The sequence below is a fragment of the Alosa pseudoharengus genome, unplaced genomic scaffold (assembly GCF_046254945.1).
Source record: "Alosa pseudoharengus isolate Yale_2024_CS ecotype anadromous, Long Island Sound unplaced genomic scaffold, YU_APseudo_1.1 YU_APseudo_1.1_scf_6, whole genome shotgun sequence".
Classification (NCBI taxonomy): Eukaryota; Metazoa; Chordata; class Actinopteri; order Clupeiformes; family Clupeidae; genus Alosa; species Alosa pseudoharengus.
In genome coordinates this window covers 37,489,306-37,504,593 of record NW_027468848.1, presented here as the reverse complement: position 1 = coordinate 37,504,593, position 15,288 = coordinate 37,489,306, and the positions used below count along the sequence as shown (strand labels likewise).

At 48.9% G+C, this 15,288-nt stretch overlaps 39 non-coding genes across 39 annotated transcripts; all 39 read right to left on the bottom strand.

Moving 5' to 3' along the window:
- Nucleotides 1–216: 216 nt before the first annotated feature.
- On the bottom strand, nt 217–327 carry trnal-caa (transfer RNA leucine (anticodon CAA)). The gene is made up of 2 exons: nt 290–327; nt 217–262 (listed from the first exon to the last, which is right to left on the bottom strand). It is a non-coding gene; the product is annotated as a tRNA-Leu (tRNA).
- A 200-nt stretch (nt 328–527) lies between these two features.
- Nucleotides 528–599, bottom strand: trnac-gca (transfer RNA cysteine (anticodon GCA)). Its single transcript has one exon. It is a non-coding gene; the product is annotated as a tRNA-Cys (tRNA).
- Nucleotides 600–973: 374 nt separating this feature from the next.
- Nucleotides 974–1,084, bottom strand: trnal-caa (transfer RNA leucine (anticodon CAA)). The gene is made up of 2 exons: nt 1,047–1,084; nt 974–1,019 (listed from the first exon to the last, which is right to left on the bottom strand). It is a non-coding gene; the product is annotated as a tRNA-Leu (tRNA).
- A 200-nt stretch (nt 1,085–1,284) lies between these two features.
- Nucleotides 1,285–1,356, bottom strand: trnac-gca (transfer RNA cysteine (anticodon GCA)). Its single transcript has one exon. It is a non-coding gene; the product is annotated as a tRNA-Cys (tRNA).
- A 374-nt stretch (nt 1,357–1,730) lies between these two features.
- trnal-caa (transfer RNA leucine (anticodon CAA)) lies at nt 1,731–1,841 on the bottom strand. The gene is made up of 2 exons: nt 1,804–1,841; nt 1,731–1,776 (listed from the first exon to the last, which is right to left on the bottom strand). It is a non-coding gene; the product is annotated as a tRNA-Leu (tRNA).
- Nucleotides 1,842–2,039: 198 nt separating this feature from the next.
- On the bottom strand, nt 2,040–2,113 carry trnac-gca (transfer RNA cysteine (anticodon GCA)). The gene has a single exon. It is a non-coding gene; the product is annotated as a tRNA-Cys (tRNA).
- Nucleotides 2,114–2,487: 374 nt separating this feature from the next.
- Nucleotides 2,488–2,598, bottom strand: trnal-caa (transfer RNA leucine (anticodon CAA)). Its single transcript has 2 exons — nt 2,561–2,598; nt 2,488–2,533 (listed from the first exon to the last, which is right to left on the bottom strand). It is a non-coding gene; the product is annotated as a tRNA-Leu (tRNA).
- A 203-nt stretch (nt 2,599–2,801) lies between these two features.
- Nucleotides 2,802–2,873, bottom strand: trnac-gca (transfer RNA cysteine (anticodon GCA)). The gene has a single exon. It is a non-coding gene; the product is annotated as a tRNA-Cys (tRNA).
- A 374-nt stretch (nt 2,874–3,247) lies between these two features.
- On the bottom strand, nt 3,248–3,358 carry trnal-caa (transfer RNA leucine (anticodon CAA)). Its single transcript has 2 exons — nt 3,321–3,358; nt 3,248–3,293 (listed from the first exon to the last, which is right to left on the bottom strand). It is a non-coding gene; the product is annotated as a tRNA-Leu (tRNA).
- Nucleotides 3,359–3,560: 202 nt separating this feature from the next.
- On the bottom strand, nt 3,561–3,632 carry trnac-gca (transfer RNA cysteine (anticodon GCA)). Its single transcript has one exon. It is a non-coding gene; the product is annotated as a tRNA-Cys (tRNA).
- A 374-nt stretch (nt 3,633–4,006) lies between these two features.
- Nucleotides 4,007–4,117, bottom strand: trnal-caa (transfer RNA leucine (anticodon CAA)). Its single transcript has 2 exons — nt 4,080–4,117; nt 4,007–4,052 (listed from the first exon to the last, which is right to left on the bottom strand). It is a non-coding gene; the product is annotated as a tRNA-Leu (tRNA).
- A 199-nt stretch (nt 4,118–4,316) lies between these two features.
- Nucleotides 4,317–4,390, bottom strand: trnac-gca (transfer RNA cysteine (anticodon GCA)). The gene has a single exon. It is a non-coding gene; the product is annotated as a tRNA-Cys (tRNA).
- A 374-nt stretch (nt 4,391–4,764) lies between these two features.
- Nucleotides 4,765–4,875, bottom strand: trnal-caa (transfer RNA leucine (anticodon CAA)). The gene is made up of 2 exons: nt 4,838–4,875; nt 4,765–4,810 (listed from the first exon to the last, which is right to left on the bottom strand). It is a non-coding gene; the product is annotated as a tRNA-Leu (tRNA).
- A 203-nt stretch (nt 4,876–5,078) lies between these two features.
- Nucleotides 5,079–5,150, bottom strand: trnac-gca (transfer RNA cysteine (anticodon GCA)). The gene has a single exon. It is a non-coding gene; the product is annotated as a tRNA-Cys (tRNA).
- Nucleotides 5,151–5,819: 669 nt separating this feature from the next.
- On the bottom strand, nt 5,820–5,893 carry trnac-gca (transfer RNA cysteine (anticodon GCA)). The gene has a single exon. It is a non-coding gene; the product is annotated as a tRNA-Cys (tRNA).
- Nucleotides 5,894–6,267: 374 nt separating this feature from the next.
- Nucleotides 6,268–6,378, bottom strand: trnal-caa (transfer RNA leucine (anticodon CAA)). Its single transcript has 2 exons — nt 6,341–6,378; nt 6,268–6,313 (listed from the first exon to the last, which is right to left on the bottom strand). It is a non-coding gene; the product is annotated as a tRNA-Leu (tRNA).
- A 203-nt stretch (nt 6,379–6,581) lies between these two features.
- trnac-gca (transfer RNA cysteine (anticodon GCA)) lies at nt 6,582–6,653 on the bottom strand. The gene has a single exon. It is a non-coding gene; the product is annotated as a tRNA-Cys (tRNA).
- A 374-nt stretch (nt 6,654–7,027) lies between these two features.
- trnal-caa (transfer RNA leucine (anticodon CAA)) lies at nt 7,028–7,138 on the bottom strand. Its single transcript has 2 exons — nt 7,101–7,138; nt 7,028–7,073 (listed from the first exon to the last, which is right to left on the bottom strand). It is a non-coding gene; the product is annotated as a tRNA-Leu (tRNA).
- A 203-nt stretch (nt 7,139–7,341) lies between these two features.
- Nucleotides 7,342–7,413, bottom strand: trnac-gca (transfer RNA cysteine (anticodon GCA)). Its single transcript has one exon. It is a non-coding gene; the product is annotated as a tRNA-Cys (tRNA).
- Nucleotides 7,414–7,787: 374 nt separating this feature from the next.
- Nucleotides 7,788–7,898, bottom strand: trnal-caa (transfer RNA leucine (anticodon CAA)). Its single transcript has 2 exons — nt 7,861–7,898; nt 7,788–7,833 (listed from the first exon to the last, which is right to left on the bottom strand). It is a non-coding gene; the product is annotated as a tRNA-Leu (tRNA).
- A 202-nt stretch (nt 7,899–8,100) lies between these two features.
- Nucleotides 8,101–8,172, bottom strand: trnac-gca (transfer RNA cysteine (anticodon GCA)). Its single transcript has one exon. It is a non-coding gene; the product is annotated as a tRNA-Cys (tRNA).
- A 374-nt stretch (nt 8,173–8,546) lies between these two features.
- On the bottom strand, nt 8,547–8,657 carry trnal-caa (transfer RNA leucine (anticodon CAA)). Its single transcript has 2 exons — nt 8,620–8,657; nt 8,547–8,592 (listed from the first exon to the last, which is right to left on the bottom strand). It is a non-coding gene; the product is annotated as a tRNA-Leu (tRNA).
- Nucleotides 8,658–8,860: 203 nt separating this feature from the next.
- On the bottom strand, nt 8,861–8,932 carry trnac-gca (transfer RNA cysteine (anticodon GCA)). Its single transcript has one exon. It is a non-coding gene; the product is annotated as a tRNA-Cys (tRNA).
- A 374-nt stretch (nt 8,933–9,306) lies between these two features.
- trnal-caa (transfer RNA leucine (anticodon CAA)) lies at nt 9,307–9,417 on the bottom strand. Its single transcript has 2 exons — nt 9,380–9,417; nt 9,307–9,352 (listed from the first exon to the last, which is right to left on the bottom strand). It is a non-coding gene; the product is annotated as a tRNA-Leu (tRNA).
- Nucleotides 9,418–9,619: 202 nt separating this feature from the next.
- Nucleotides 9,620–9,691, bottom strand: trnac-gca (transfer RNA cysteine (anticodon GCA)). Its single transcript has one exon. It is a non-coding gene; the product is annotated as a tRNA-Cys (tRNA).
- Nucleotides 9,692–10,065: 374 nt separating this feature from the next.
- Nucleotides 10,066–10,176, bottom strand: trnal-caa (transfer RNA leucine (anticodon CAA)). Its single transcript has 2 exons — nt 10,139–10,176; nt 10,066–10,111 (listed from the first exon to the last, which is right to left on the bottom strand). It is a non-coding gene; the product is annotated as a tRNA-Leu (tRNA).
- Nucleotides 10,177–10,378: 202 nt separating this feature from the next.
- On the bottom strand, nt 10,379–10,450 carry trnac-gca (transfer RNA cysteine (anticodon GCA)). The gene has a single exon. It is a non-coding gene; the product is annotated as a tRNA-Cys (tRNA).
- A 374-nt stretch (nt 10,451–10,824) lies between these two features.
- trnal-caa (transfer RNA leucine (anticodon CAA)) lies at nt 10,825–10,935 on the bottom strand. The gene is made up of 2 exons: nt 10,898–10,935; nt 10,825–10,870 (listed from the first exon to the last, which is right to left on the bottom strand). It is a non-coding gene; the product is annotated as a tRNA-Leu (tRNA).
- A 200-nt stretch (nt 10,936–11,135) lies between these two features.
- Nucleotides 11,136–11,207, bottom strand: trnac-gca (transfer RNA cysteine (anticodon GCA)). Its single transcript has one exon. It is a non-coding gene; the product is annotated as a tRNA-Cys (tRNA).
- A 374-nt stretch (nt 11,208–11,581) lies between these two features.
- trnal-caa (transfer RNA leucine (anticodon CAA)) lies at nt 11,582–11,692 on the bottom strand. Its single transcript has 2 exons — nt 11,655–11,692; nt 11,582–11,627 (listed from the first exon to the last, which is right to left on the bottom strand). It is a non-coding gene; the product is annotated as a tRNA-Leu (tRNA).
- A 199-nt stretch (nt 11,693–11,891) lies between these two features.
- On the bottom strand, nt 11,892–11,965 carry trnac-gca (transfer RNA cysteine (anticodon GCA)). Its single transcript has one exon. It is a non-coding gene; the product is annotated as a tRNA-Cys (tRNA).
- A 374-nt stretch (nt 11,966–12,339) lies between these two features.
- On the bottom strand, nt 12,340–12,450 carry trnal-caa (transfer RNA leucine (anticodon CAA)). Its single transcript has 2 exons — nt 12,413–12,450; nt 12,340–12,385 (listed from the first exon to the last, which is right to left on the bottom strand). It is a non-coding gene; the product is annotated as a tRNA-Leu (tRNA).
- A 198-nt stretch (nt 12,451–12,648) lies between these two features.
- Nucleotides 12,649–12,722, bottom strand: trnac-gca (transfer RNA cysteine (anticodon GCA)). Its single transcript has one exon. It is a non-coding gene; the product is annotated as a tRNA-Cys (tRNA).
- Nucleotides 12,723–13,096: 374 nt separating this feature from the next.
- trnal-caa (transfer RNA leucine (anticodon CAA)) lies at nt 13,097–13,207 on the bottom strand. The gene is made up of 2 exons: nt 13,170–13,207; nt 13,097–13,142 (listed from the first exon to the last, which is right to left on the bottom strand). It is a non-coding gene; the product is annotated as a tRNA-Leu (tRNA).
- A 203-nt stretch (nt 13,208–13,410) lies between these two features.
- trnac-gca (transfer RNA cysteine (anticodon GCA)) lies at nt 13,411–13,482 on the bottom strand. The gene has a single exon. It is a non-coding gene; the product is annotated as a tRNA-Cys (tRNA).
- A 374-nt stretch (nt 13,483–13,856) lies between these two features.
- Nucleotides 13,857–13,967, bottom strand: trnal-caa (transfer RNA leucine (anticodon CAA)). Its single transcript has 2 exons — nt 13,930–13,967; nt 13,857–13,902 (listed from the first exon to the last, which is right to left on the bottom strand). It is a non-coding gene; the product is annotated as a tRNA-Leu (tRNA).
- Nucleotides 13,968–14,170: 203 nt separating this feature from the next.
- On the bottom strand, nt 14,171–14,242 carry trnac-gca (transfer RNA cysteine (anticodon GCA)). The gene has a single exon. It is a non-coding gene; the product is annotated as a tRNA-Cys (tRNA).
- Nucleotides 14,243–14,616: 374 nt separating this feature from the next.
- On the bottom strand, nt 14,617–14,727 carry trnal-caa (transfer RNA leucine (anticodon CAA)). Its single transcript has 2 exons — nt 14,690–14,727; nt 14,617–14,662 (listed from the first exon to the last, which is right to left on the bottom strand). It is a non-coding gene; the product is annotated as a tRNA-Leu (tRNA).
- A 203-nt stretch (nt 14,728–14,930) lies between these two features.
- trnac-gca (transfer RNA cysteine (anticodon GCA)) lies at nt 14,931–15,002 on the bottom strand. Its single transcript has one exon. It is a non-coding gene; the product is annotated as a tRNA-Cys (tRNA).
- Between the last annotated feature and the right edge of the window lie 286 nt (nt 15,003–15,288).

The following is a 15,288-nucleotide window of genomic DNA, read 5'->3' as shown; positions in this document are numbered from 1 at the left end:
TGTGCCAGAATTTTGGGTGGTAGCAAAAATAGTCAGGTCTGTAGTAATAGGGCAGATTTCATTTTGTTCCTTTGAGTAAAATCAGCTAACCTTCCATGGAGGACTTGATGTTGGAAAATAGCCAGTCAGCCTCACCGGTGTCCATTTTGACGTCTTTTCTCGCACAACCACTTCCCTGCGATGGGTCTGTCCATTGCCACTTCAAATAAAAGCCCATGTCAGAAATGGGATTCGAACCCACGCCTCCATTTGGAGACCAGAAATCCCTTGCCTGAGGAAGGCACGTCGCCTTGAGTCTGGCGCCTTAGACCGCTCGGCCATCCTGACTGGGAGAGCTAAAGTGAGACTAGCTGCTCGCAGCTTGTGTTTTTTGCGGAGGAGACTGAGGAGACATTTTCAGCAGTCCTTTCATTTTCAGTTGAAGCTTTTGCTTTCAGGTCACGGAGTGACCACTTTACCAGGCTGACACAAAAACGGCAAAACAGTTAGGCAAACGGATATGGCACACCAGCTTGCGAGCATGTTTGAGGGGGCACCAGGATTTGAACCTGGGACCTCTTGATCTGCAGTCAAATGCTCTACCACTGAGCTATACCCCCTGCACAGTGATTTGGACCAGACTGTCGCTTATTTTGTATCACACTGCGGCTGAAACGCCCTCAACACTGCTGAACTCAAGCATTTCTTTTACCTGTCTGACTGTCTTCACTCTCTGGAGTGGCAAAGGCACCGCACTCAACTGAATGCAATTACACCTTGTGCCAGAATTTTGGGTGGTAGCAAAAATAGTCAGGTCTGTAGTAATAGGGCAGATTTCATTTTGTTCCTTTGAGTAAAATCAGCTAACCTTCCATGGAGGACTTGATGTTGGAAAATAGCCAGTCAGCCTCACCGGTGTCCATTTTGACGTCTTTTCTCGCACAACCACTTCCCTGCGATGGGTCTGTCCATTGCCACTTCAAATAAAAGCCCATGTCAGAAATGGGATTCGAACCCACGCCTCCATTTGGAGACCAGAAATCCCTTGCCTGAGGAAGGCACGTCGCCTTGAGTCTGGCGCCTTAGACCGCTCGGCCATCCTGACTGGGAGAGCTAAAGTGAGACTAGCTGCTCGCAGCTTGTGTTTTTTGCGGAGGAGACTGAGGAGACATTTTCAGCAGTCCTTTCATTTTCAGTTGAAGCTTTTGCTTTCAGGTCACTCCGTGACCACTTTACCAGGCTGACACAAAAACGGCAAAACAGTTAGGCAAACGGATTTGGTACGCCAGCTTGCGAGCATGTTTGAGGGGGCACCAGGATTTGAACCTGGGACCTCTTGATCTGCAGTCAAATGCTCTACCACTGAGCTATACCCCCTGCAGAGCGATTTGGACCAGACTGTCGCTAATTTTGTATCACACTGCGGCTGAAACGCCCTCAACACTGCTGAACTCAAGCATTTCTTTTACCTGTCTGACTGTCTTCACTCTCTGGAGTGGCAAAGGCACCGCTCTCAACTGAATGCAATTACACCTTGTGCCAGAATTTTGGGTGGTAGCAAAAATAGTCAGGTCTGTAGTAAAAGGGCAGATTTCATTTTGTTCCTTTGAGTAAAATCAGCTAACCTTCCATGGAGGACTTGATGTTGGAAAATAGCCAGTCAGCCTCACCGGTGTCCATTTTGAGGTCTTTTCTCGCACAACCACTTCCCTGCGATGGGTCTGTCCATTGCCACTTCAAATAAAAGCCCATGTCAGAAGTGGGATTCGAACCCACGCCTCCATTCGGAGACCAGAAATCCCTTGCCTGAGGAAGGCACGTCGCCTTGAGTCTGGCGCCTTAGACCGCTCGTCCATCCTGACTGGGAGAGCTAAAGTGAGACGAGCTGCTCGCAGCTTGTGTTTTTTGCGGAGGAGACTGAGGAGACATTTTCAGCAGTCCTTTCATTTTCAGTTGAAGCATTTGCTTTCAGGTCACGGAGTGACCACTTTACCAGGCTGACACAAAAACGGCAAAACAGTTAGGCAAACGGATTTGGCACACCAGCTTGCGAGCATGTTTGAGGGGGCACCAGGATTTGAACCTGGGACCTCTTGATCTGCAGTCAAATGCTCTACCACTGAGCTATACCCTCTGCAGAGCGATTTGGACCAGACTGTCGCTAATTTTGTATCACACTGCGGCTGAAACGCCCTCAACATTGCTGAACTCAAGCATTTCTTTTACCTGTCTGACTGTCGTCACTCTCTGGAGTGGCAAAGGCACCGCTCTCAACTGAATGCAATTACACCTTGTGCCAGAATTTTGGGTGGTAGCAAAAATAGTCAGGTCTGTAGTAAAAGGGCAGATTTCATTTTGTTCCTTTGAGTAAAATCAGCTAACCTTCCATGGAGGACTTGATGTTGGAAAATAGCCAGTCAGCCTCACCGGTGTCCATTTTGACGTCTTTTCTCGCACAACCACTTCCCTGCAATGGGTCTGTCCATTGCCACTTCAAATAAAAGCCCGTGTCAGAAGTGGGATTCGAACCCACGCCTCCATTCGGAGACCAGAAATCCCTTGCCTGAGGAAGGCACGTCGCCTTGAGTCTGGCGCCTTAGACCGCTCGGCCATCCTGACTGGCAGAGCTAAAGTGAGACGAGCTGCTCGCACCTTGTGTTTTTTGCGGAGGAGAATGAGGAGACACATTTTCAGCAGTCCTTTCATTTTCAGTTGAAGCATTTGCTTTCAGGTCACGGAGTGACCACTTTACCAGGCTGACACAAAAACGGCAAAACAGTTAGGCAAACGGATTTGCGCACGCCAGCTTGCGAGCATGTTTGAGGGGGCACCAGGATTTGAACCTGGGACCTCTTGATCTGCAGTCAAATGCTCTACCACTGAGCTATACCCCCTGCACAGCGAGTTGGAGCAGACTGTCGCTTATTTTGTATCACACTGCGGCTGAAACGCCCTCAACACTGCTGAACTCAAGCATTTCTTTTACCTGTCTGACTGTCTTCACTCTCTGGAGTGGCAAAGGCACCGCTCTCAACTGAATGCAATTACACCTTGTGCCAGAATTTTGGGTGGTAGCAAAAATAGTCAGGTCTGTAGTAAAAGGGCAGATTTCATTTTGTTCCTTTGAGTAAAATCAGCTAATATTCCATGGAGGACTTGATGTTGGAAAATAGCCAGTCAGCCTCACCGGTGTCCATTTTGACGTCTTTTCTCGCACAACCAATTCCCTGCGATGGGTCTGTCCATTGCCACTTCAAATAAAAGCCCATGTCAGAAGTGGGATTCGAACCCACGCCTCCATTCGGAGACCAGAAATCCCTTGCCTGAGGAAGGCACGTCGCCTTGAGTCTGGCGCCTTAGACCGCTCGGCCATCCTGACTGGGAGAGCTAAAGTGAGACGAGCTGCTCGCAGCTTGTGTTTTTTGCGGAGGAGACTGAGGAGACACATTTTCAGCAGTCCTTTCATTTTCAGTTGAAGCATTTGCTTTCAGGTCACGGAGTGACCACTTTACCAGGCTGACACAAAAACGGCAAAACACTTAGGCAAACGGATTTGGTACGCCAGCTTGCGAGCATGTTTGAGGGGGCACCAGGATTTCAACCTGGGACCTCTTGATCTGCAGTCAAATGCTCTACCACTGAGCTATACCCCCTGCACAGCTAGTTGGAGCAGACTGTCGCTTATTTTGTATCACACTGCGGCTGAAACGCCCTCAACACTGCTGAACTCAAGCATTTCTTTTACCTGTCTGACTGTCTTCACTCTCTGGAGTGGCAAAGGCACCGCTCTCAACTGAATGCAATTACACCTTGTGCCAGAATTTTGGGTGGTAGCAAAAATAGTCAGGTCTGTAGTAAAAGGGCAGATTTCATTTTGTTCCTTTGAGTAAAATCAGCTAATATTCCATGGAGGACTTGATGTTGGAAAATAGCCAGTCAGCCTCACCGGTGTCCATTTTGACGTCTTTTCTCGCACAACCACTTCCCTGCGATGGGTCTGTCCATTGCCACTTCAAATAAAAGCCCATGTCAGAAGTGGGATTCGAACCCACGCCTCCATTCGGAGACCAGAAATCCCTTGCCTGAGGAAGGCACGTCGCCTTGAGTCTGGCGCCTTAGACCGCTCGGCCATCCTGACTGGGAGAGCTAAAGTGAGACGAGCTGCTCGCAGCTTGTGTTTTTTGCGGAGGAGACTGAGGAGACATTTTCAGCAGTCCTTTCATTTTCAGTTGAAGCATTTGCTTTCAGGTCACGGAGTGACCACTTTACCAGGCTGACACAAAAACGGCAAAACAGTTAGGCAAACGGATTTGCGCACGCCAGCTTGCGAGCATGTTTGAGGGGGCACCAGGATTTGAACCTGGGACCTCTTGATCTGCAGTCAAATGCTCTACCACTGAGCTATACCCTCTGCAGAGCGATTTGGACCAGACTGTCGCTAATTTTGTATCACACTGCGGCTGAAACGCCCTCAACATTGCTGAACTCAAGCATTTCTTTTACCTGTCTGACTGTCGTCACTCTCTGGAGTGGCAAAGGCACCGCTCTCAACTGAATGCAATTACACCTTGTGCCAGAATTTTGGGTGGTAGCAAAAATAGTCAGGTCTGTAGTAAAAGGGCAGATTTCATTTTGTTCCTTTGAGTAAAATCAGCTAACCTTCCATGGAGGACTTGATGTTGGAAAATAGCCAGTCAGCCTCACCGGTGTCCATTTTGACGTCTTTTCTCGCACAACCACTTCCCTGCGATGGGTCTGTCCATTGCCACTTCAAATAAAAGCCCGTGTCAGAAGTGGGATTCGAACCCACGCCTCCATTCGGAGACCAGAAATCCCTTGCCTGAGGAAGGCACGTCGCCTTGAGTCTGGCGCCTTAGACCGCTCGGCCATCCTGACTGGCAGAGCTAAAGTGAGACGAGCTGCTCGCACCTTGTGTTTTTTGCGGAGGAGAATGAGGAGACGCATTTTCAGCAGTCCTTTCATTTTCAGTTGAAGCATTTGCTTTCAGGTCACGGAGTGACCACTTTACCAGGCTGACACAAAAACGGCAAAACAGTTAGGCAAACGGATTTGCGCACGCCAGCTTGCGAGCATGTTTGAGGGGGCACCAGGATTTGAACCTGGGACCTCTTGATCTGCAGTCAAATGCTCTACCACTGAGCTATACCCCCTGCACAGCGAGTTGGAGCAGACTGTCGCTTATTTTGTATCACACTGCGGCTGAAACGCCCTCAACACTGCTGAACTCAAGCATTTCTTTTACCTGTCTGACTGTCTTCACTCTCTGGAGTGGCAAAGGCACCGCTCTCAACTGAATGCAATTACACCTTGTGCCAGAATTTTGGGTGGTAGCAAAAATAGTCAGGTCTGTAGTAAAAGGGCATATTTCATTTTGTTCCTTTGAGTAAAATCAGCTAACCTTCCATGGAGGACTTGATGTTGGAAAATAGCCAGTCAGCCTCACCGGTGTCCATTTTGACGTCTTTTCTCGCACAACCACTTCCCTGCGATGGGTCTGTCCATTGAAACTTCAAATAAAAGCCCATGTCAGAAGTGGGATGCGAACCCACACCTCCATTCGGAGACCAGAAATCCCTTGCCTGAGGAAGGCACGTCGCCTTGAGTTTGGCGCCTTAGACCGCTCGGCCATCCTGACTGGGAGAGCTAAAGTGAGACGAGCTGCTCGCAGCTTGTGTTTTTTGCGGAGGAGACTGAGGAGACACATTTTCAGCAGTCCTTTCATTTTCAGTTGAAGCATTTGCTTTCACTTTACCAGGCTGACACAAAAACGGCAAAACAGATAGGCAAACGGATTTGGCACACCAGCTTGCGAGCATGTTTGAGGGGGCACCAGGATTTGAACCTGGGACCTCTTGATCTGCAGTCAAATGCTCTACCACTGAGCTATACCCTCTGCAGAGCGATTTGGACCAGACTGTCGCTAATTTTGTATCACACTGCGGCTGAAACGCCCTCAACATTGCTGAACTCAAGCATTTCTTTTACCTGTCTGACTGTCTTCACTCTCTGGAGTGGCAAAGGCACCGCTCTCAACTGAATGCAATTACACCTTGTGCCAGAATTTTGGGTGGTAGCAAAAATAGTCAGGTCTGTAGTAAAAGGGCAGATTTCATTTTGTTCCTTTGAGTAAAATCAGCTAATATTCCATGGAGGACTTGATGTTGGAAAATAGCCAGTCAGCCTCACCGGTGTCCATTTTGACGTCTTTTCTCGCACAACCAATTCCCTGCGATGGGTCTGTCCATTGCCACTTCAAATAAAAGCCCATGTCAGAAGTGGGATTCGAACCCACGCCTCCATTCGGAGACCAGAAATCCCTTGCCTGAGGAAGGCACGTCGCCTTGAGTCTGGCGCCTTAGACCGCTCGGCCATCCTGACTGGCAGAGCTAAAGTGAGACGAGCTGCTCGCACCTTGTGTTTTTTGCGGAGGAGAATGAGGAGACACATTTTCAGCAGTCCTTTCATTTTCAGTTGAAGCATTTGCTTTCAGGTCACGGAGTGACCACTTTACCAGGCTGACACAAAAACGGCAAAACAGTTAGGCAAACGGATTTGCGCACGCCAGCTTGCGAGCATGTTTGAGGGGGCACCAGGATTTGAACCTGGGACCTCTTGATCTGCAGTTAAATGCTCTACCACTGAGCTATACCCCCTGCACAGCGAGTGGGAGCAGACTGTCGCTTATTTTGTATCAAACTGCGGCTGAAACGCCCTCAACACTGCTGAACTCAAGCATTTCTTTTACCTGTCTGACTGTCTTCACTCTCTGGAGTGGCAAAGGCACCGCTCTCAACTGAATGCAATTACACCTTGTGCCAGAATTTTGGGTGGTAGCAAAAATAGTCAGGTCTGTAGTAAAAGGGCAGATTTCATTTTGTTCCTTTGAGTAAAATCAGCTAATATTCCATGGAGGACTTGATGTTGGAAAATAGCCAGTCAGCCTCACCGGTGTCCATTTTGACGTCTTTTCTCGCACAACCACTTCCCTGCGATGGGTCTGTCCATTGCCACTTCAAATAAAAGCCCATGTCAGAAGTGGGATTCGAACCCACGCCTCCATTCGGAGACCAGAAATCCCTTGCCTGAGGAAGGCACGTCGCCTTGAGTCTGGCGCCTTAGACCGCTCGGCCATCCTGACTGGGAGAGCTAAAGTGAGACGAGCTGCTCGCAGCTTGTGTTTTTTGCGGAGGAGACTGAGGAGACACATTTTCAGCAGTCCTTTCATTTTCAGTTGAAGCATTTGCTTTCAGGTCACGGAGTGACCACTTTACCAGGCTGACACAAAAACGGCAAAACAGTTAGGCAAACGGATTTGCGCACGCCAGCTTGCGAGCATGTTTGAGGGGGCACCAGGATTTGAACCTGGGACCTCTTGATCTGCAGTCAAATGCTCTACCACTGAGCTATACCCCCTGCACAGCGAGTGGGAGCAGACTGTCGCTTATTTTGTATCAAACTGCGGCTGAAACGCCCTCAACACTGCTGAACTCAAGCATTTCTTTTACCTGTCTGACTGTCTTCACTCTCTGGAGTGGCAAAGGCACCGCTCTCAACTGAATGCAATTACACCTTGTGCCAGAATTTTGGGTGGTAGCAAAAATAGTCAGGTCTGTAGTAAAAGGGCAGATTTCATTTTGTTCCTTTGAGTAAAATCAGCTAATATTCCATGGAGGACTTGATGTTGGAAAATAGCCAGTCAGCCTCACCGGTGTCCATTTTGACGTCTTTTCTCGCACAACCACTTCCCTGCGATGGGTCTGTCCATTGCCACTTCAAATAAAAGCCCATGTCAGAAGTGGGATTCGAACCCACGCCTCCATTCGGAGACCAGAAATCCCTTGCCTGAGGAAGGCACGTCGCCTTGAGTCTGGCGCCTTAGACCGCTCGGCCATCCTGACTGGGAGAGCTAAAGTGAGACGAGCTGCTCGCAGCTTGTGTTTTTTGCGGAGGAGACTGAGGAGACACATTTTCAGCAGTCCTTTCATTTTCAGTTGAAGCATTTGCTTTCAGGTCACGGAGTGACCACTTTACCAGGCTGACACAAAAACGGCAAAACAGTTAGGCAAACGGATTTGGTACGCCAGCTTGCGAGCATGTTTGAGGGGGCATCAGGATTTGAACCTGGGACCTCTTGATCTGCAGTCAAATGCTCTACCACTGAGCTATACCCCCTGCACAGCTAGTTGGAGCAGACTGTCGCTTATTTTGTATCACACTGCGGCTGAAACGCCCTCAACACTGCTGAACTCAAGCATTTCTTTTACCTGTCTGACTGTCTTCACTCTCTGGAGTGGCAAAGGCACCGCTCTCAACTGAATGCAATTACACCTTGTGCCAGAATTTTGGGTGGTAGCAAAAATAGTCAGGTCTGTAGTAAAAGGGCAGATTTCATTTTGTTCCTTTGAGTAAAATCAGCTAATATTCCATGGAGGACTTGATGTTGGAAAATAGCCAGTCAGCCTCACCGGTGTCCATTTTGACGTCTTTTCTCGCACAACCAATTCCCTGCGATGGGTCTGTCCATTGCCACTTCAAATAAAAGCCCATGTCAGAAGTGGGATTCGAACCCACGCCTCCATTCGGAGACCAGAAATCCCTTGCCTGAGGAAGGCACGTCGCCTTGAGTCTGGCGCCTTAGACCGCTCGGCCATCCTGACTGGGAGAGCTAAAGTGAGACGAGCTGCTCGCAGCTTGTGTTTTTTGCGGAGGAGACTGAGGAGACACATTTTCAGCAGTCCTTTCATTTTCAGTTGAAGCATTTGCTTTCAGGTCACGGAGTGACCACTTTACCAGGCTGACACAAAAATGGCAAAACAGTTAGGCAAACGGATTTGCGCACGCCAGCTTGCGAGCATGTTTGAGGGGGCACCAGGATTTGAACCTGGGACCTCTTGATCTGCAGTCAAATGCTCTACCACTGAGCTATACCCCCTGCACAGCGAGTGGGAGCAGACTGTCGCTTATTTTGTATCAAACTGCGGCTGAAACGCCCTCAACACTGCTGAACTCAAGCATTTCTTTTACCTGTCTGACTGTCTTCACTCTCTGGAGTGGCAAAGGCACCGCTCTCAACTGAATGCAATTACACCTTGTGCCAGAATTTTGGGTGGTAGCAAAAATAGTCAGGTCTGTAGTAAAAGGGCAGATTTCATTTTGTTCCTTTGAGTAAAATCAGCTAACCTTCCATGGAGGACTTGATGTTGGAAAATAGCCAGTCAGCCTCACCGGTGTCCATTTTGAGGTCTTTTCTTGCACAACCACTTCCCTGCGATGGGTCTGTCCATTGCCACTTCAAATAAAAGCCCATGTCAGAAGTGGGATTCGAACCCACGCCTCCATTCGGAGACCAGAAATCCCTTGCCTGAGGAAGGCACGTCGCCTTGAGTCTGGCGCCTTAGACCGCTCGGCCATCCTGACTGGGAGAGCTAAAGTGAGACGAGCTGCTCGCAGCTTGTGTTTTTTGCGGAGGAGACTGAGGAGACACATTTTCAGCAGTCCTTTCATTTTCAGTTGAAGCATTTGCTTTCAGGTCACGGAGTGACCACTTTACCAGGCTGACACAAAAACGGCAAAACAGTTAGGCAAACGGATTTGGTACGCCAGCTTGCGAGCATGTTTGAGGGGGCACCAGGATTTGAACCTGGGACCTCTTGATCTGCAGTCAAATGCTCTACCACTGAGCTATACCCCCTGCACAGCTAGTTGGAGCAGACTGTCGCTTATTTTGTATCACACTGCGGCTGAAACGCCCTCAACACTGCTGAACTCAAGCATTTCTTTTACCTGTCTGACTGTCTTCACTCTCTGGAGTGGCAAAGGCACCGCTCTCAACTGAATGCAATTACACCTTGTGCCAGAATTTTGGGTGGTAGCAAAAATAGTCAGGTCTGTAGTAAAAGGGCAGATTTCATTTTGTTCCTTTGAGTAAAATCAGCTAACCTTCCATGGAGGACTTGATGTTGGAAAATAGCCAGTCAGCCTCACCGGTGTCCATTTTGACGTCTTTTCTCGCACAACCACTTCCCTGCGATGGGTCTGTCCATTGAAACTTCAAATAAAAGCCCATGTCAGAAGTGGGATTCGAACCCACACCTCCATTCGGAGACCAGAAATCCCTTGCCTGAGGAAGGCACGTCGCCTTGAGTTTGGCGCCTTAGACCGCTCGGCCATCCTGACTGGGAGAGCTAAAGTGAGACGAGCTGCTCGCAGCTTGTGTTTTTTGCGGAGGAGACTGAGGAGACACATTTTCAGCAGTCCTTTCATTTTCAGTTGAAGCATTTGCTTTCAGGTCACTCCGTGACCACTTTACCAGGCTGACACAAAAACGGCAAAACAGTTAGGCAAACGGATTTGGTACGCCAGCTTGCGAGCATGTTTGAGGGGGCACCAGGATTTGAACCTGGGACCTCTTGATCTGCAGTCAAATGCTCTACCACTGAGCTATACCCCCTGCAGAGCGATTTGGACCAGACTGTCGCTAATTTTGTATCACACTGCGGCTGAAACGCCCTCAACACTGCTGAACTCAAGCATTTCTTTTACCTGTCTGACTGTCTTCACTCTCTGGAGTGGCAAAGGCACCGCTCTCAACTGAATGCAATTACACCTTGTGCCAGAATTTTGGGTGGTAGCAAAAATAGTCAGGTCTGTAGTAAAAGGGCAGATTTCATTTTGTTCCTTTGAGTAAAATCAGCTAACCTTCCATGGAGGACTTGATGTTGGAAAATAGCCAGTCAGCCTCACCGGTGTCCATTTTGACGTCTTTTCTCGCACAACCACTTCCCTGCGATGGGTCTGTCCATTGCCACTTCAAATAAAAGCCCATGTCAGAAGTGGGATTCGAACCCACGCCTCCATTCGGAGACCAGAAATCCCTTGCCTGAGGAAGGCACGTCGCCTTGAGTCTGGCGCCTTAGACCGCTCATCCATCCTGACTGGGAGGGCTAAAGTGAGACGAGCTGCTCGCAGCTTGTGTTTTTTGCGGAGGAGACTGAGGAGACATTTTCAGCAGTCCTTTCATTTTCAGTTGAAGCATTTGCTTTCAGGTCACGGAGTGACCACTTTACCAGGCTGACACAAAAACGGCAAAACAGTTAGGCAAACGGATTTGGTACGCCAGCTTGCGAGCATGTTTGAGGGGGCACCAGGATTTGAACCTGGGACCTCTTGATCTGCAGTCAAATGCTCTACCACTGAGCTATACCCCCTGCACAGCTAGTTGGAGCAGACTGTCGCTTATTTTGTATCACACTGCGGCTGAAACGCCCTCAACACTGCTGAACTCAAGCATTTCTTTTACCTGTCTGACTGTCTTCACTCTCTGGAGTGGCAAAGGCACCGCTCTCAACTGAATGCAATTACACCTTGTGCCAGAATTTTGTGTGGTAGCAAAAATAGTCAGGTCTGTAGTAAAAGGGCAGATTTCATTTTGTTCCTTTGAGTAAAATCAGCTAATATTCCATGGAGGACTTGATGTTGGAAAATAGCCAGTCAGCCTCACCGGTGTCCATTTTGACGTCTTTTCTCGCACAACCACTTCCCTGCGATGGGTCTGTCCATTGCCACTTCAAATAAAAGCCCATGTCAGAAGTGGGATTCGAACCCACGCCTCCATTCGGAGACCAGAAATCCCTTGCCTGAGGAAGGCACGTCGCCTTGAGTCTGGCGCCTTAGACCGCTCGGCCATCCTGACTGGGAGAGCTAAAGTGAGACGAGCTGCTCGCAGCTTGTGTTTTTTGCGGAGGAGACTGAGGAGACATTTTCAGCAGTCCTTTCATTTTCAGTTGAAGCATTTGCTTTCAGGTCACGGAGTGACCACTTTACCAGGCTGACACAAAAACGGCAAAACAGTTAGGCAAACGGATTTGCGCACGCCAGCTTGCGAGCATGTTTGAGGGGGCACCAGGATTTGAACCTGGGACCTCTTGATCTGCAGTCAAATGCTCTACCACTGAGCTATACCCTCTGCAGAGCGATTTGGACCAGACTGTCGCTAATTTTGTATCACACTGCGGCTGAAACGCCCTCAACATTGCTGAACTCAAGCATTTCTTTTACCTGTCTGACTGTCGTCACTCTCTGGAGTGGCAAAGGCACCGCTCTCAACTGAATGCAATTACACCTTGTGCCAGAATTTTGGGTGGTAGCAAAAATAGTCAGGTCTGTAGTAAAAGGGCAGATTTCATTTTGTTCCTTTGAGTAAAATCAGCTAACCTTCCATGGAGGACTTGATGTTGGAAAATAGCCAGTCAGCCTCACCGGTGTCCATTTTGACGTCTTTTCTCGCACAACCACTTCCCTGCGATGGGTCTGTCCATTGCCACTTCAAATAAAAGCCCGTGTCAGAAGTGGGATTCGAACCCACGCCTCCATTCGGAGACCAGAAATCCCTTGCCTGAGGAAGGCACGTCGCCTTGAGTCTGGCGCCTTAGACCGCTCGTCCATCCTGACTGGGAGAGCTAAAGTGAGACGAGCTGCTCGCAGCTTGTGTTTTTTGCGGAGGAGACTGAGGAGACATTTTCAGCAGTCCTTTCATTTTCAGTTGAAGCATTTGCTTTCAGGTCACGGAGTGACCACTTTACCAGGCTGACACAAAAACGGCAAAACAGTTAGGCAAACGGATTTGGCACACCAGCTTGCGAGCATGTTTGAGGGGGCACCAGGATTTGAACCTGGGACCTCTTGATCTGCAGTCAAATGCTCTACCACTGAGCTATACCCTCTGCAGAGCGATTTGGACCAGACTGTCGCTAATTTTGTATCACACTGCGGCTGAAACGCCCTCAACATTGCTGAACTCAAGCATTTCTTTTACCTGTCTGACTGTCTTCACTCTCTGGAGTGGCAAAGGCACCGCTCTCAACTGAATGCAATTACACCTTGTGCCAGAATTTTGGGTGGTAGCAAAAATAGTCAGGTCTGTAGTAAAAGGGCAGATTTCATTTTGTTCCTTTGAGTAAAATCAGCTAATATTCCATGGAGAACTTGATGTTGGAAAATAGCCAGTCAGCCTCACCGGTGTCCATTTTGACGTCTTTTCTCGCACAACCAATTCCCTGCGATGGGTCTGTCCATTGCCACTTCAAATAAAAGCCCATGTCAGAAGTGGGATTCGAACCCACGCCTCCATTCGGAGACCAGAAATCCCTTGCCTGAGGAAGGCACGTCGCCTTGAGTCTGGCGCCTTAGACCGCTCGGCCATCCTGACTGGCAGAGCTAAAGTGAGACGAGCTGCTCGCACCTTGTGTTTTTTGCGGAGGAGAATGAGGAGACACATTTTCAGCAGTCCTTTCATTTTCAGTTGAAGCATTTGCTTTCAGGTCACGGAGTGACCACTTTACCAGGCTGACACAAAAACGGCAAAACAGTTAGGCAAACGGATTTGCGCACGCCAGCTTGCGAGCATGTTTGAGGGGGCACCAGGATTTGAACCTGGGACCTCTTGATCTGCAGTCAAATGCTCTACCACTGAGCTATACCCCCTGCACAGCGAGTTGGAGCAGACTGTCGCTTATTTTGTATCACACTGCGGCTGAAACGCCCTCAACACTGCTGAACTCAAGCATTTCTTTTACCTGTCTGACTGTCTTCACTCTCTGGAGTGGCAAAGGCACCGCTCTCAACTGAATGCAATTACACCTTGTGCCAGAATTTTGGGTGGTAGCAAAAATAGTCAGGTCTGTAGTAAAAGGGCAGATTTCATTTTGTTCCTTTGAGTAAAATCAGCTAATATTCCATGGAGGACTTGATGTTGGAAAATAGCCAGTCAGCCTCACCGGTGTCCATTTTGACGTCTTTTCTCGCACAACCAATTCCCTGCGATGGGTCTGTCCATTGCCACTTCAAATAAAAGCCCATGTCAGAAGTGGGATTCGAACCCACGCCTCCATTCGGAGACCAGAAATCCCTTGCCTGAGGAAGGCACGTCGCCTTGAGTCTGGCGCCTTAGACCGCTCGGCCATCCTGACTGGCAGAGCTAAAGTGAGACGAGCTGCTCGCACCTTGTGTTTTTTGCGGAGGAGAATGAGGAGACACATTTTCAGCAGTCCTTTCATTTTCAGTTGAAGCATTTGCTTTCAGGTCACGGAGTGACCACTTTACCAGGCTGACACAAAAACGGCAAAACAGTTAGGCAAACGGATTTGCGCACGCCAGCTTGCGAGCATGTTTGAGGGGGCACCAGGATTTGAACCTGGGACCTCTTGATCTGCAGTCAAATGCTCTACCACTGAGCTATACCCCCTGCACAGCGAGTTGGAGCAGACTGTCGCTTATTTTGTATCACACTGCGGCTGAAACGCCCTCAACACTGCTGAACTCAAGCATTTCTTTTACCTGTCTGACTGTCTTCACTCTCTGGAGTGGCAAAGGCACCGCTCTCAACTGAATGCAATTACACCTTGTGCCAGAATTTTGGGTGGTAGCAAAAATAGTCAGGTCTGTAGTAAAAGGGCAGATTTCATTTTGTTCCTTTGAGTAAAATCAGCTAATATTCCATGGAGGACTTGATGTTGGAAAATAGCCAGTCAGCCTCACCGGTGTCCATTTTGACGTCTTTTCTCGCACAACCAATTCCCTGCGATGGGTCTGTCCATTGCCACTTCAAATAAAAGCCCATGTCAGAAGTGGGATTCGAACCCACGCCTCCATTCGGAGACCAGAAATCCCTTGCCTGAGGAAGGCACGTCGCCTTGAGTCTGGCGCCTTAGACCGCTCGGCCATCCTGACTGGGAGAGCTAAAGTGAGACGAGCTGCTCGCAGCTTGTGTTTTTTGCGGAGGAGACTGAGGAGACACATTTTCAGCAGTCCTTTCATTTTCAGTTGAAGCATTTGCTTTCAGGTCACGGAGTGACCACTTTACCAGGCTGACACAAAAATGGCAAAACAGTTAGGCAAACGGATTTGCGCACGCCAGCTTGCGAGCATGTTTGAGGGGGCACCAGGATTTGAACCTGGGACCTCTTGATCTGCAGTCAAATGCTCTACCACTGAGCTATACCCCCTGCACAGCGAGTGGGAGCAGACTGTCACTTATTTTGTATCAAACTGCGGCTGAAACGCCCTCAACACTGCTGAACTCAAGCATTTCTTTTACCTGTCTGACTGTCTTCACTCTCTGGAGTGGCAAAGGCACCGCTCTCAACTGAATGCAATTACACCTTGTGCCAGAATTTTGGGTGGTAGCAAAAATAGTCAGGTCTGTAGTAAAAGGGCAGATTTCATTTTGTTCCTTTGAGTAAAATCAGCTAACCTTCCATGGAGGACTTGATGTTGGAAAATAGCCAGTCA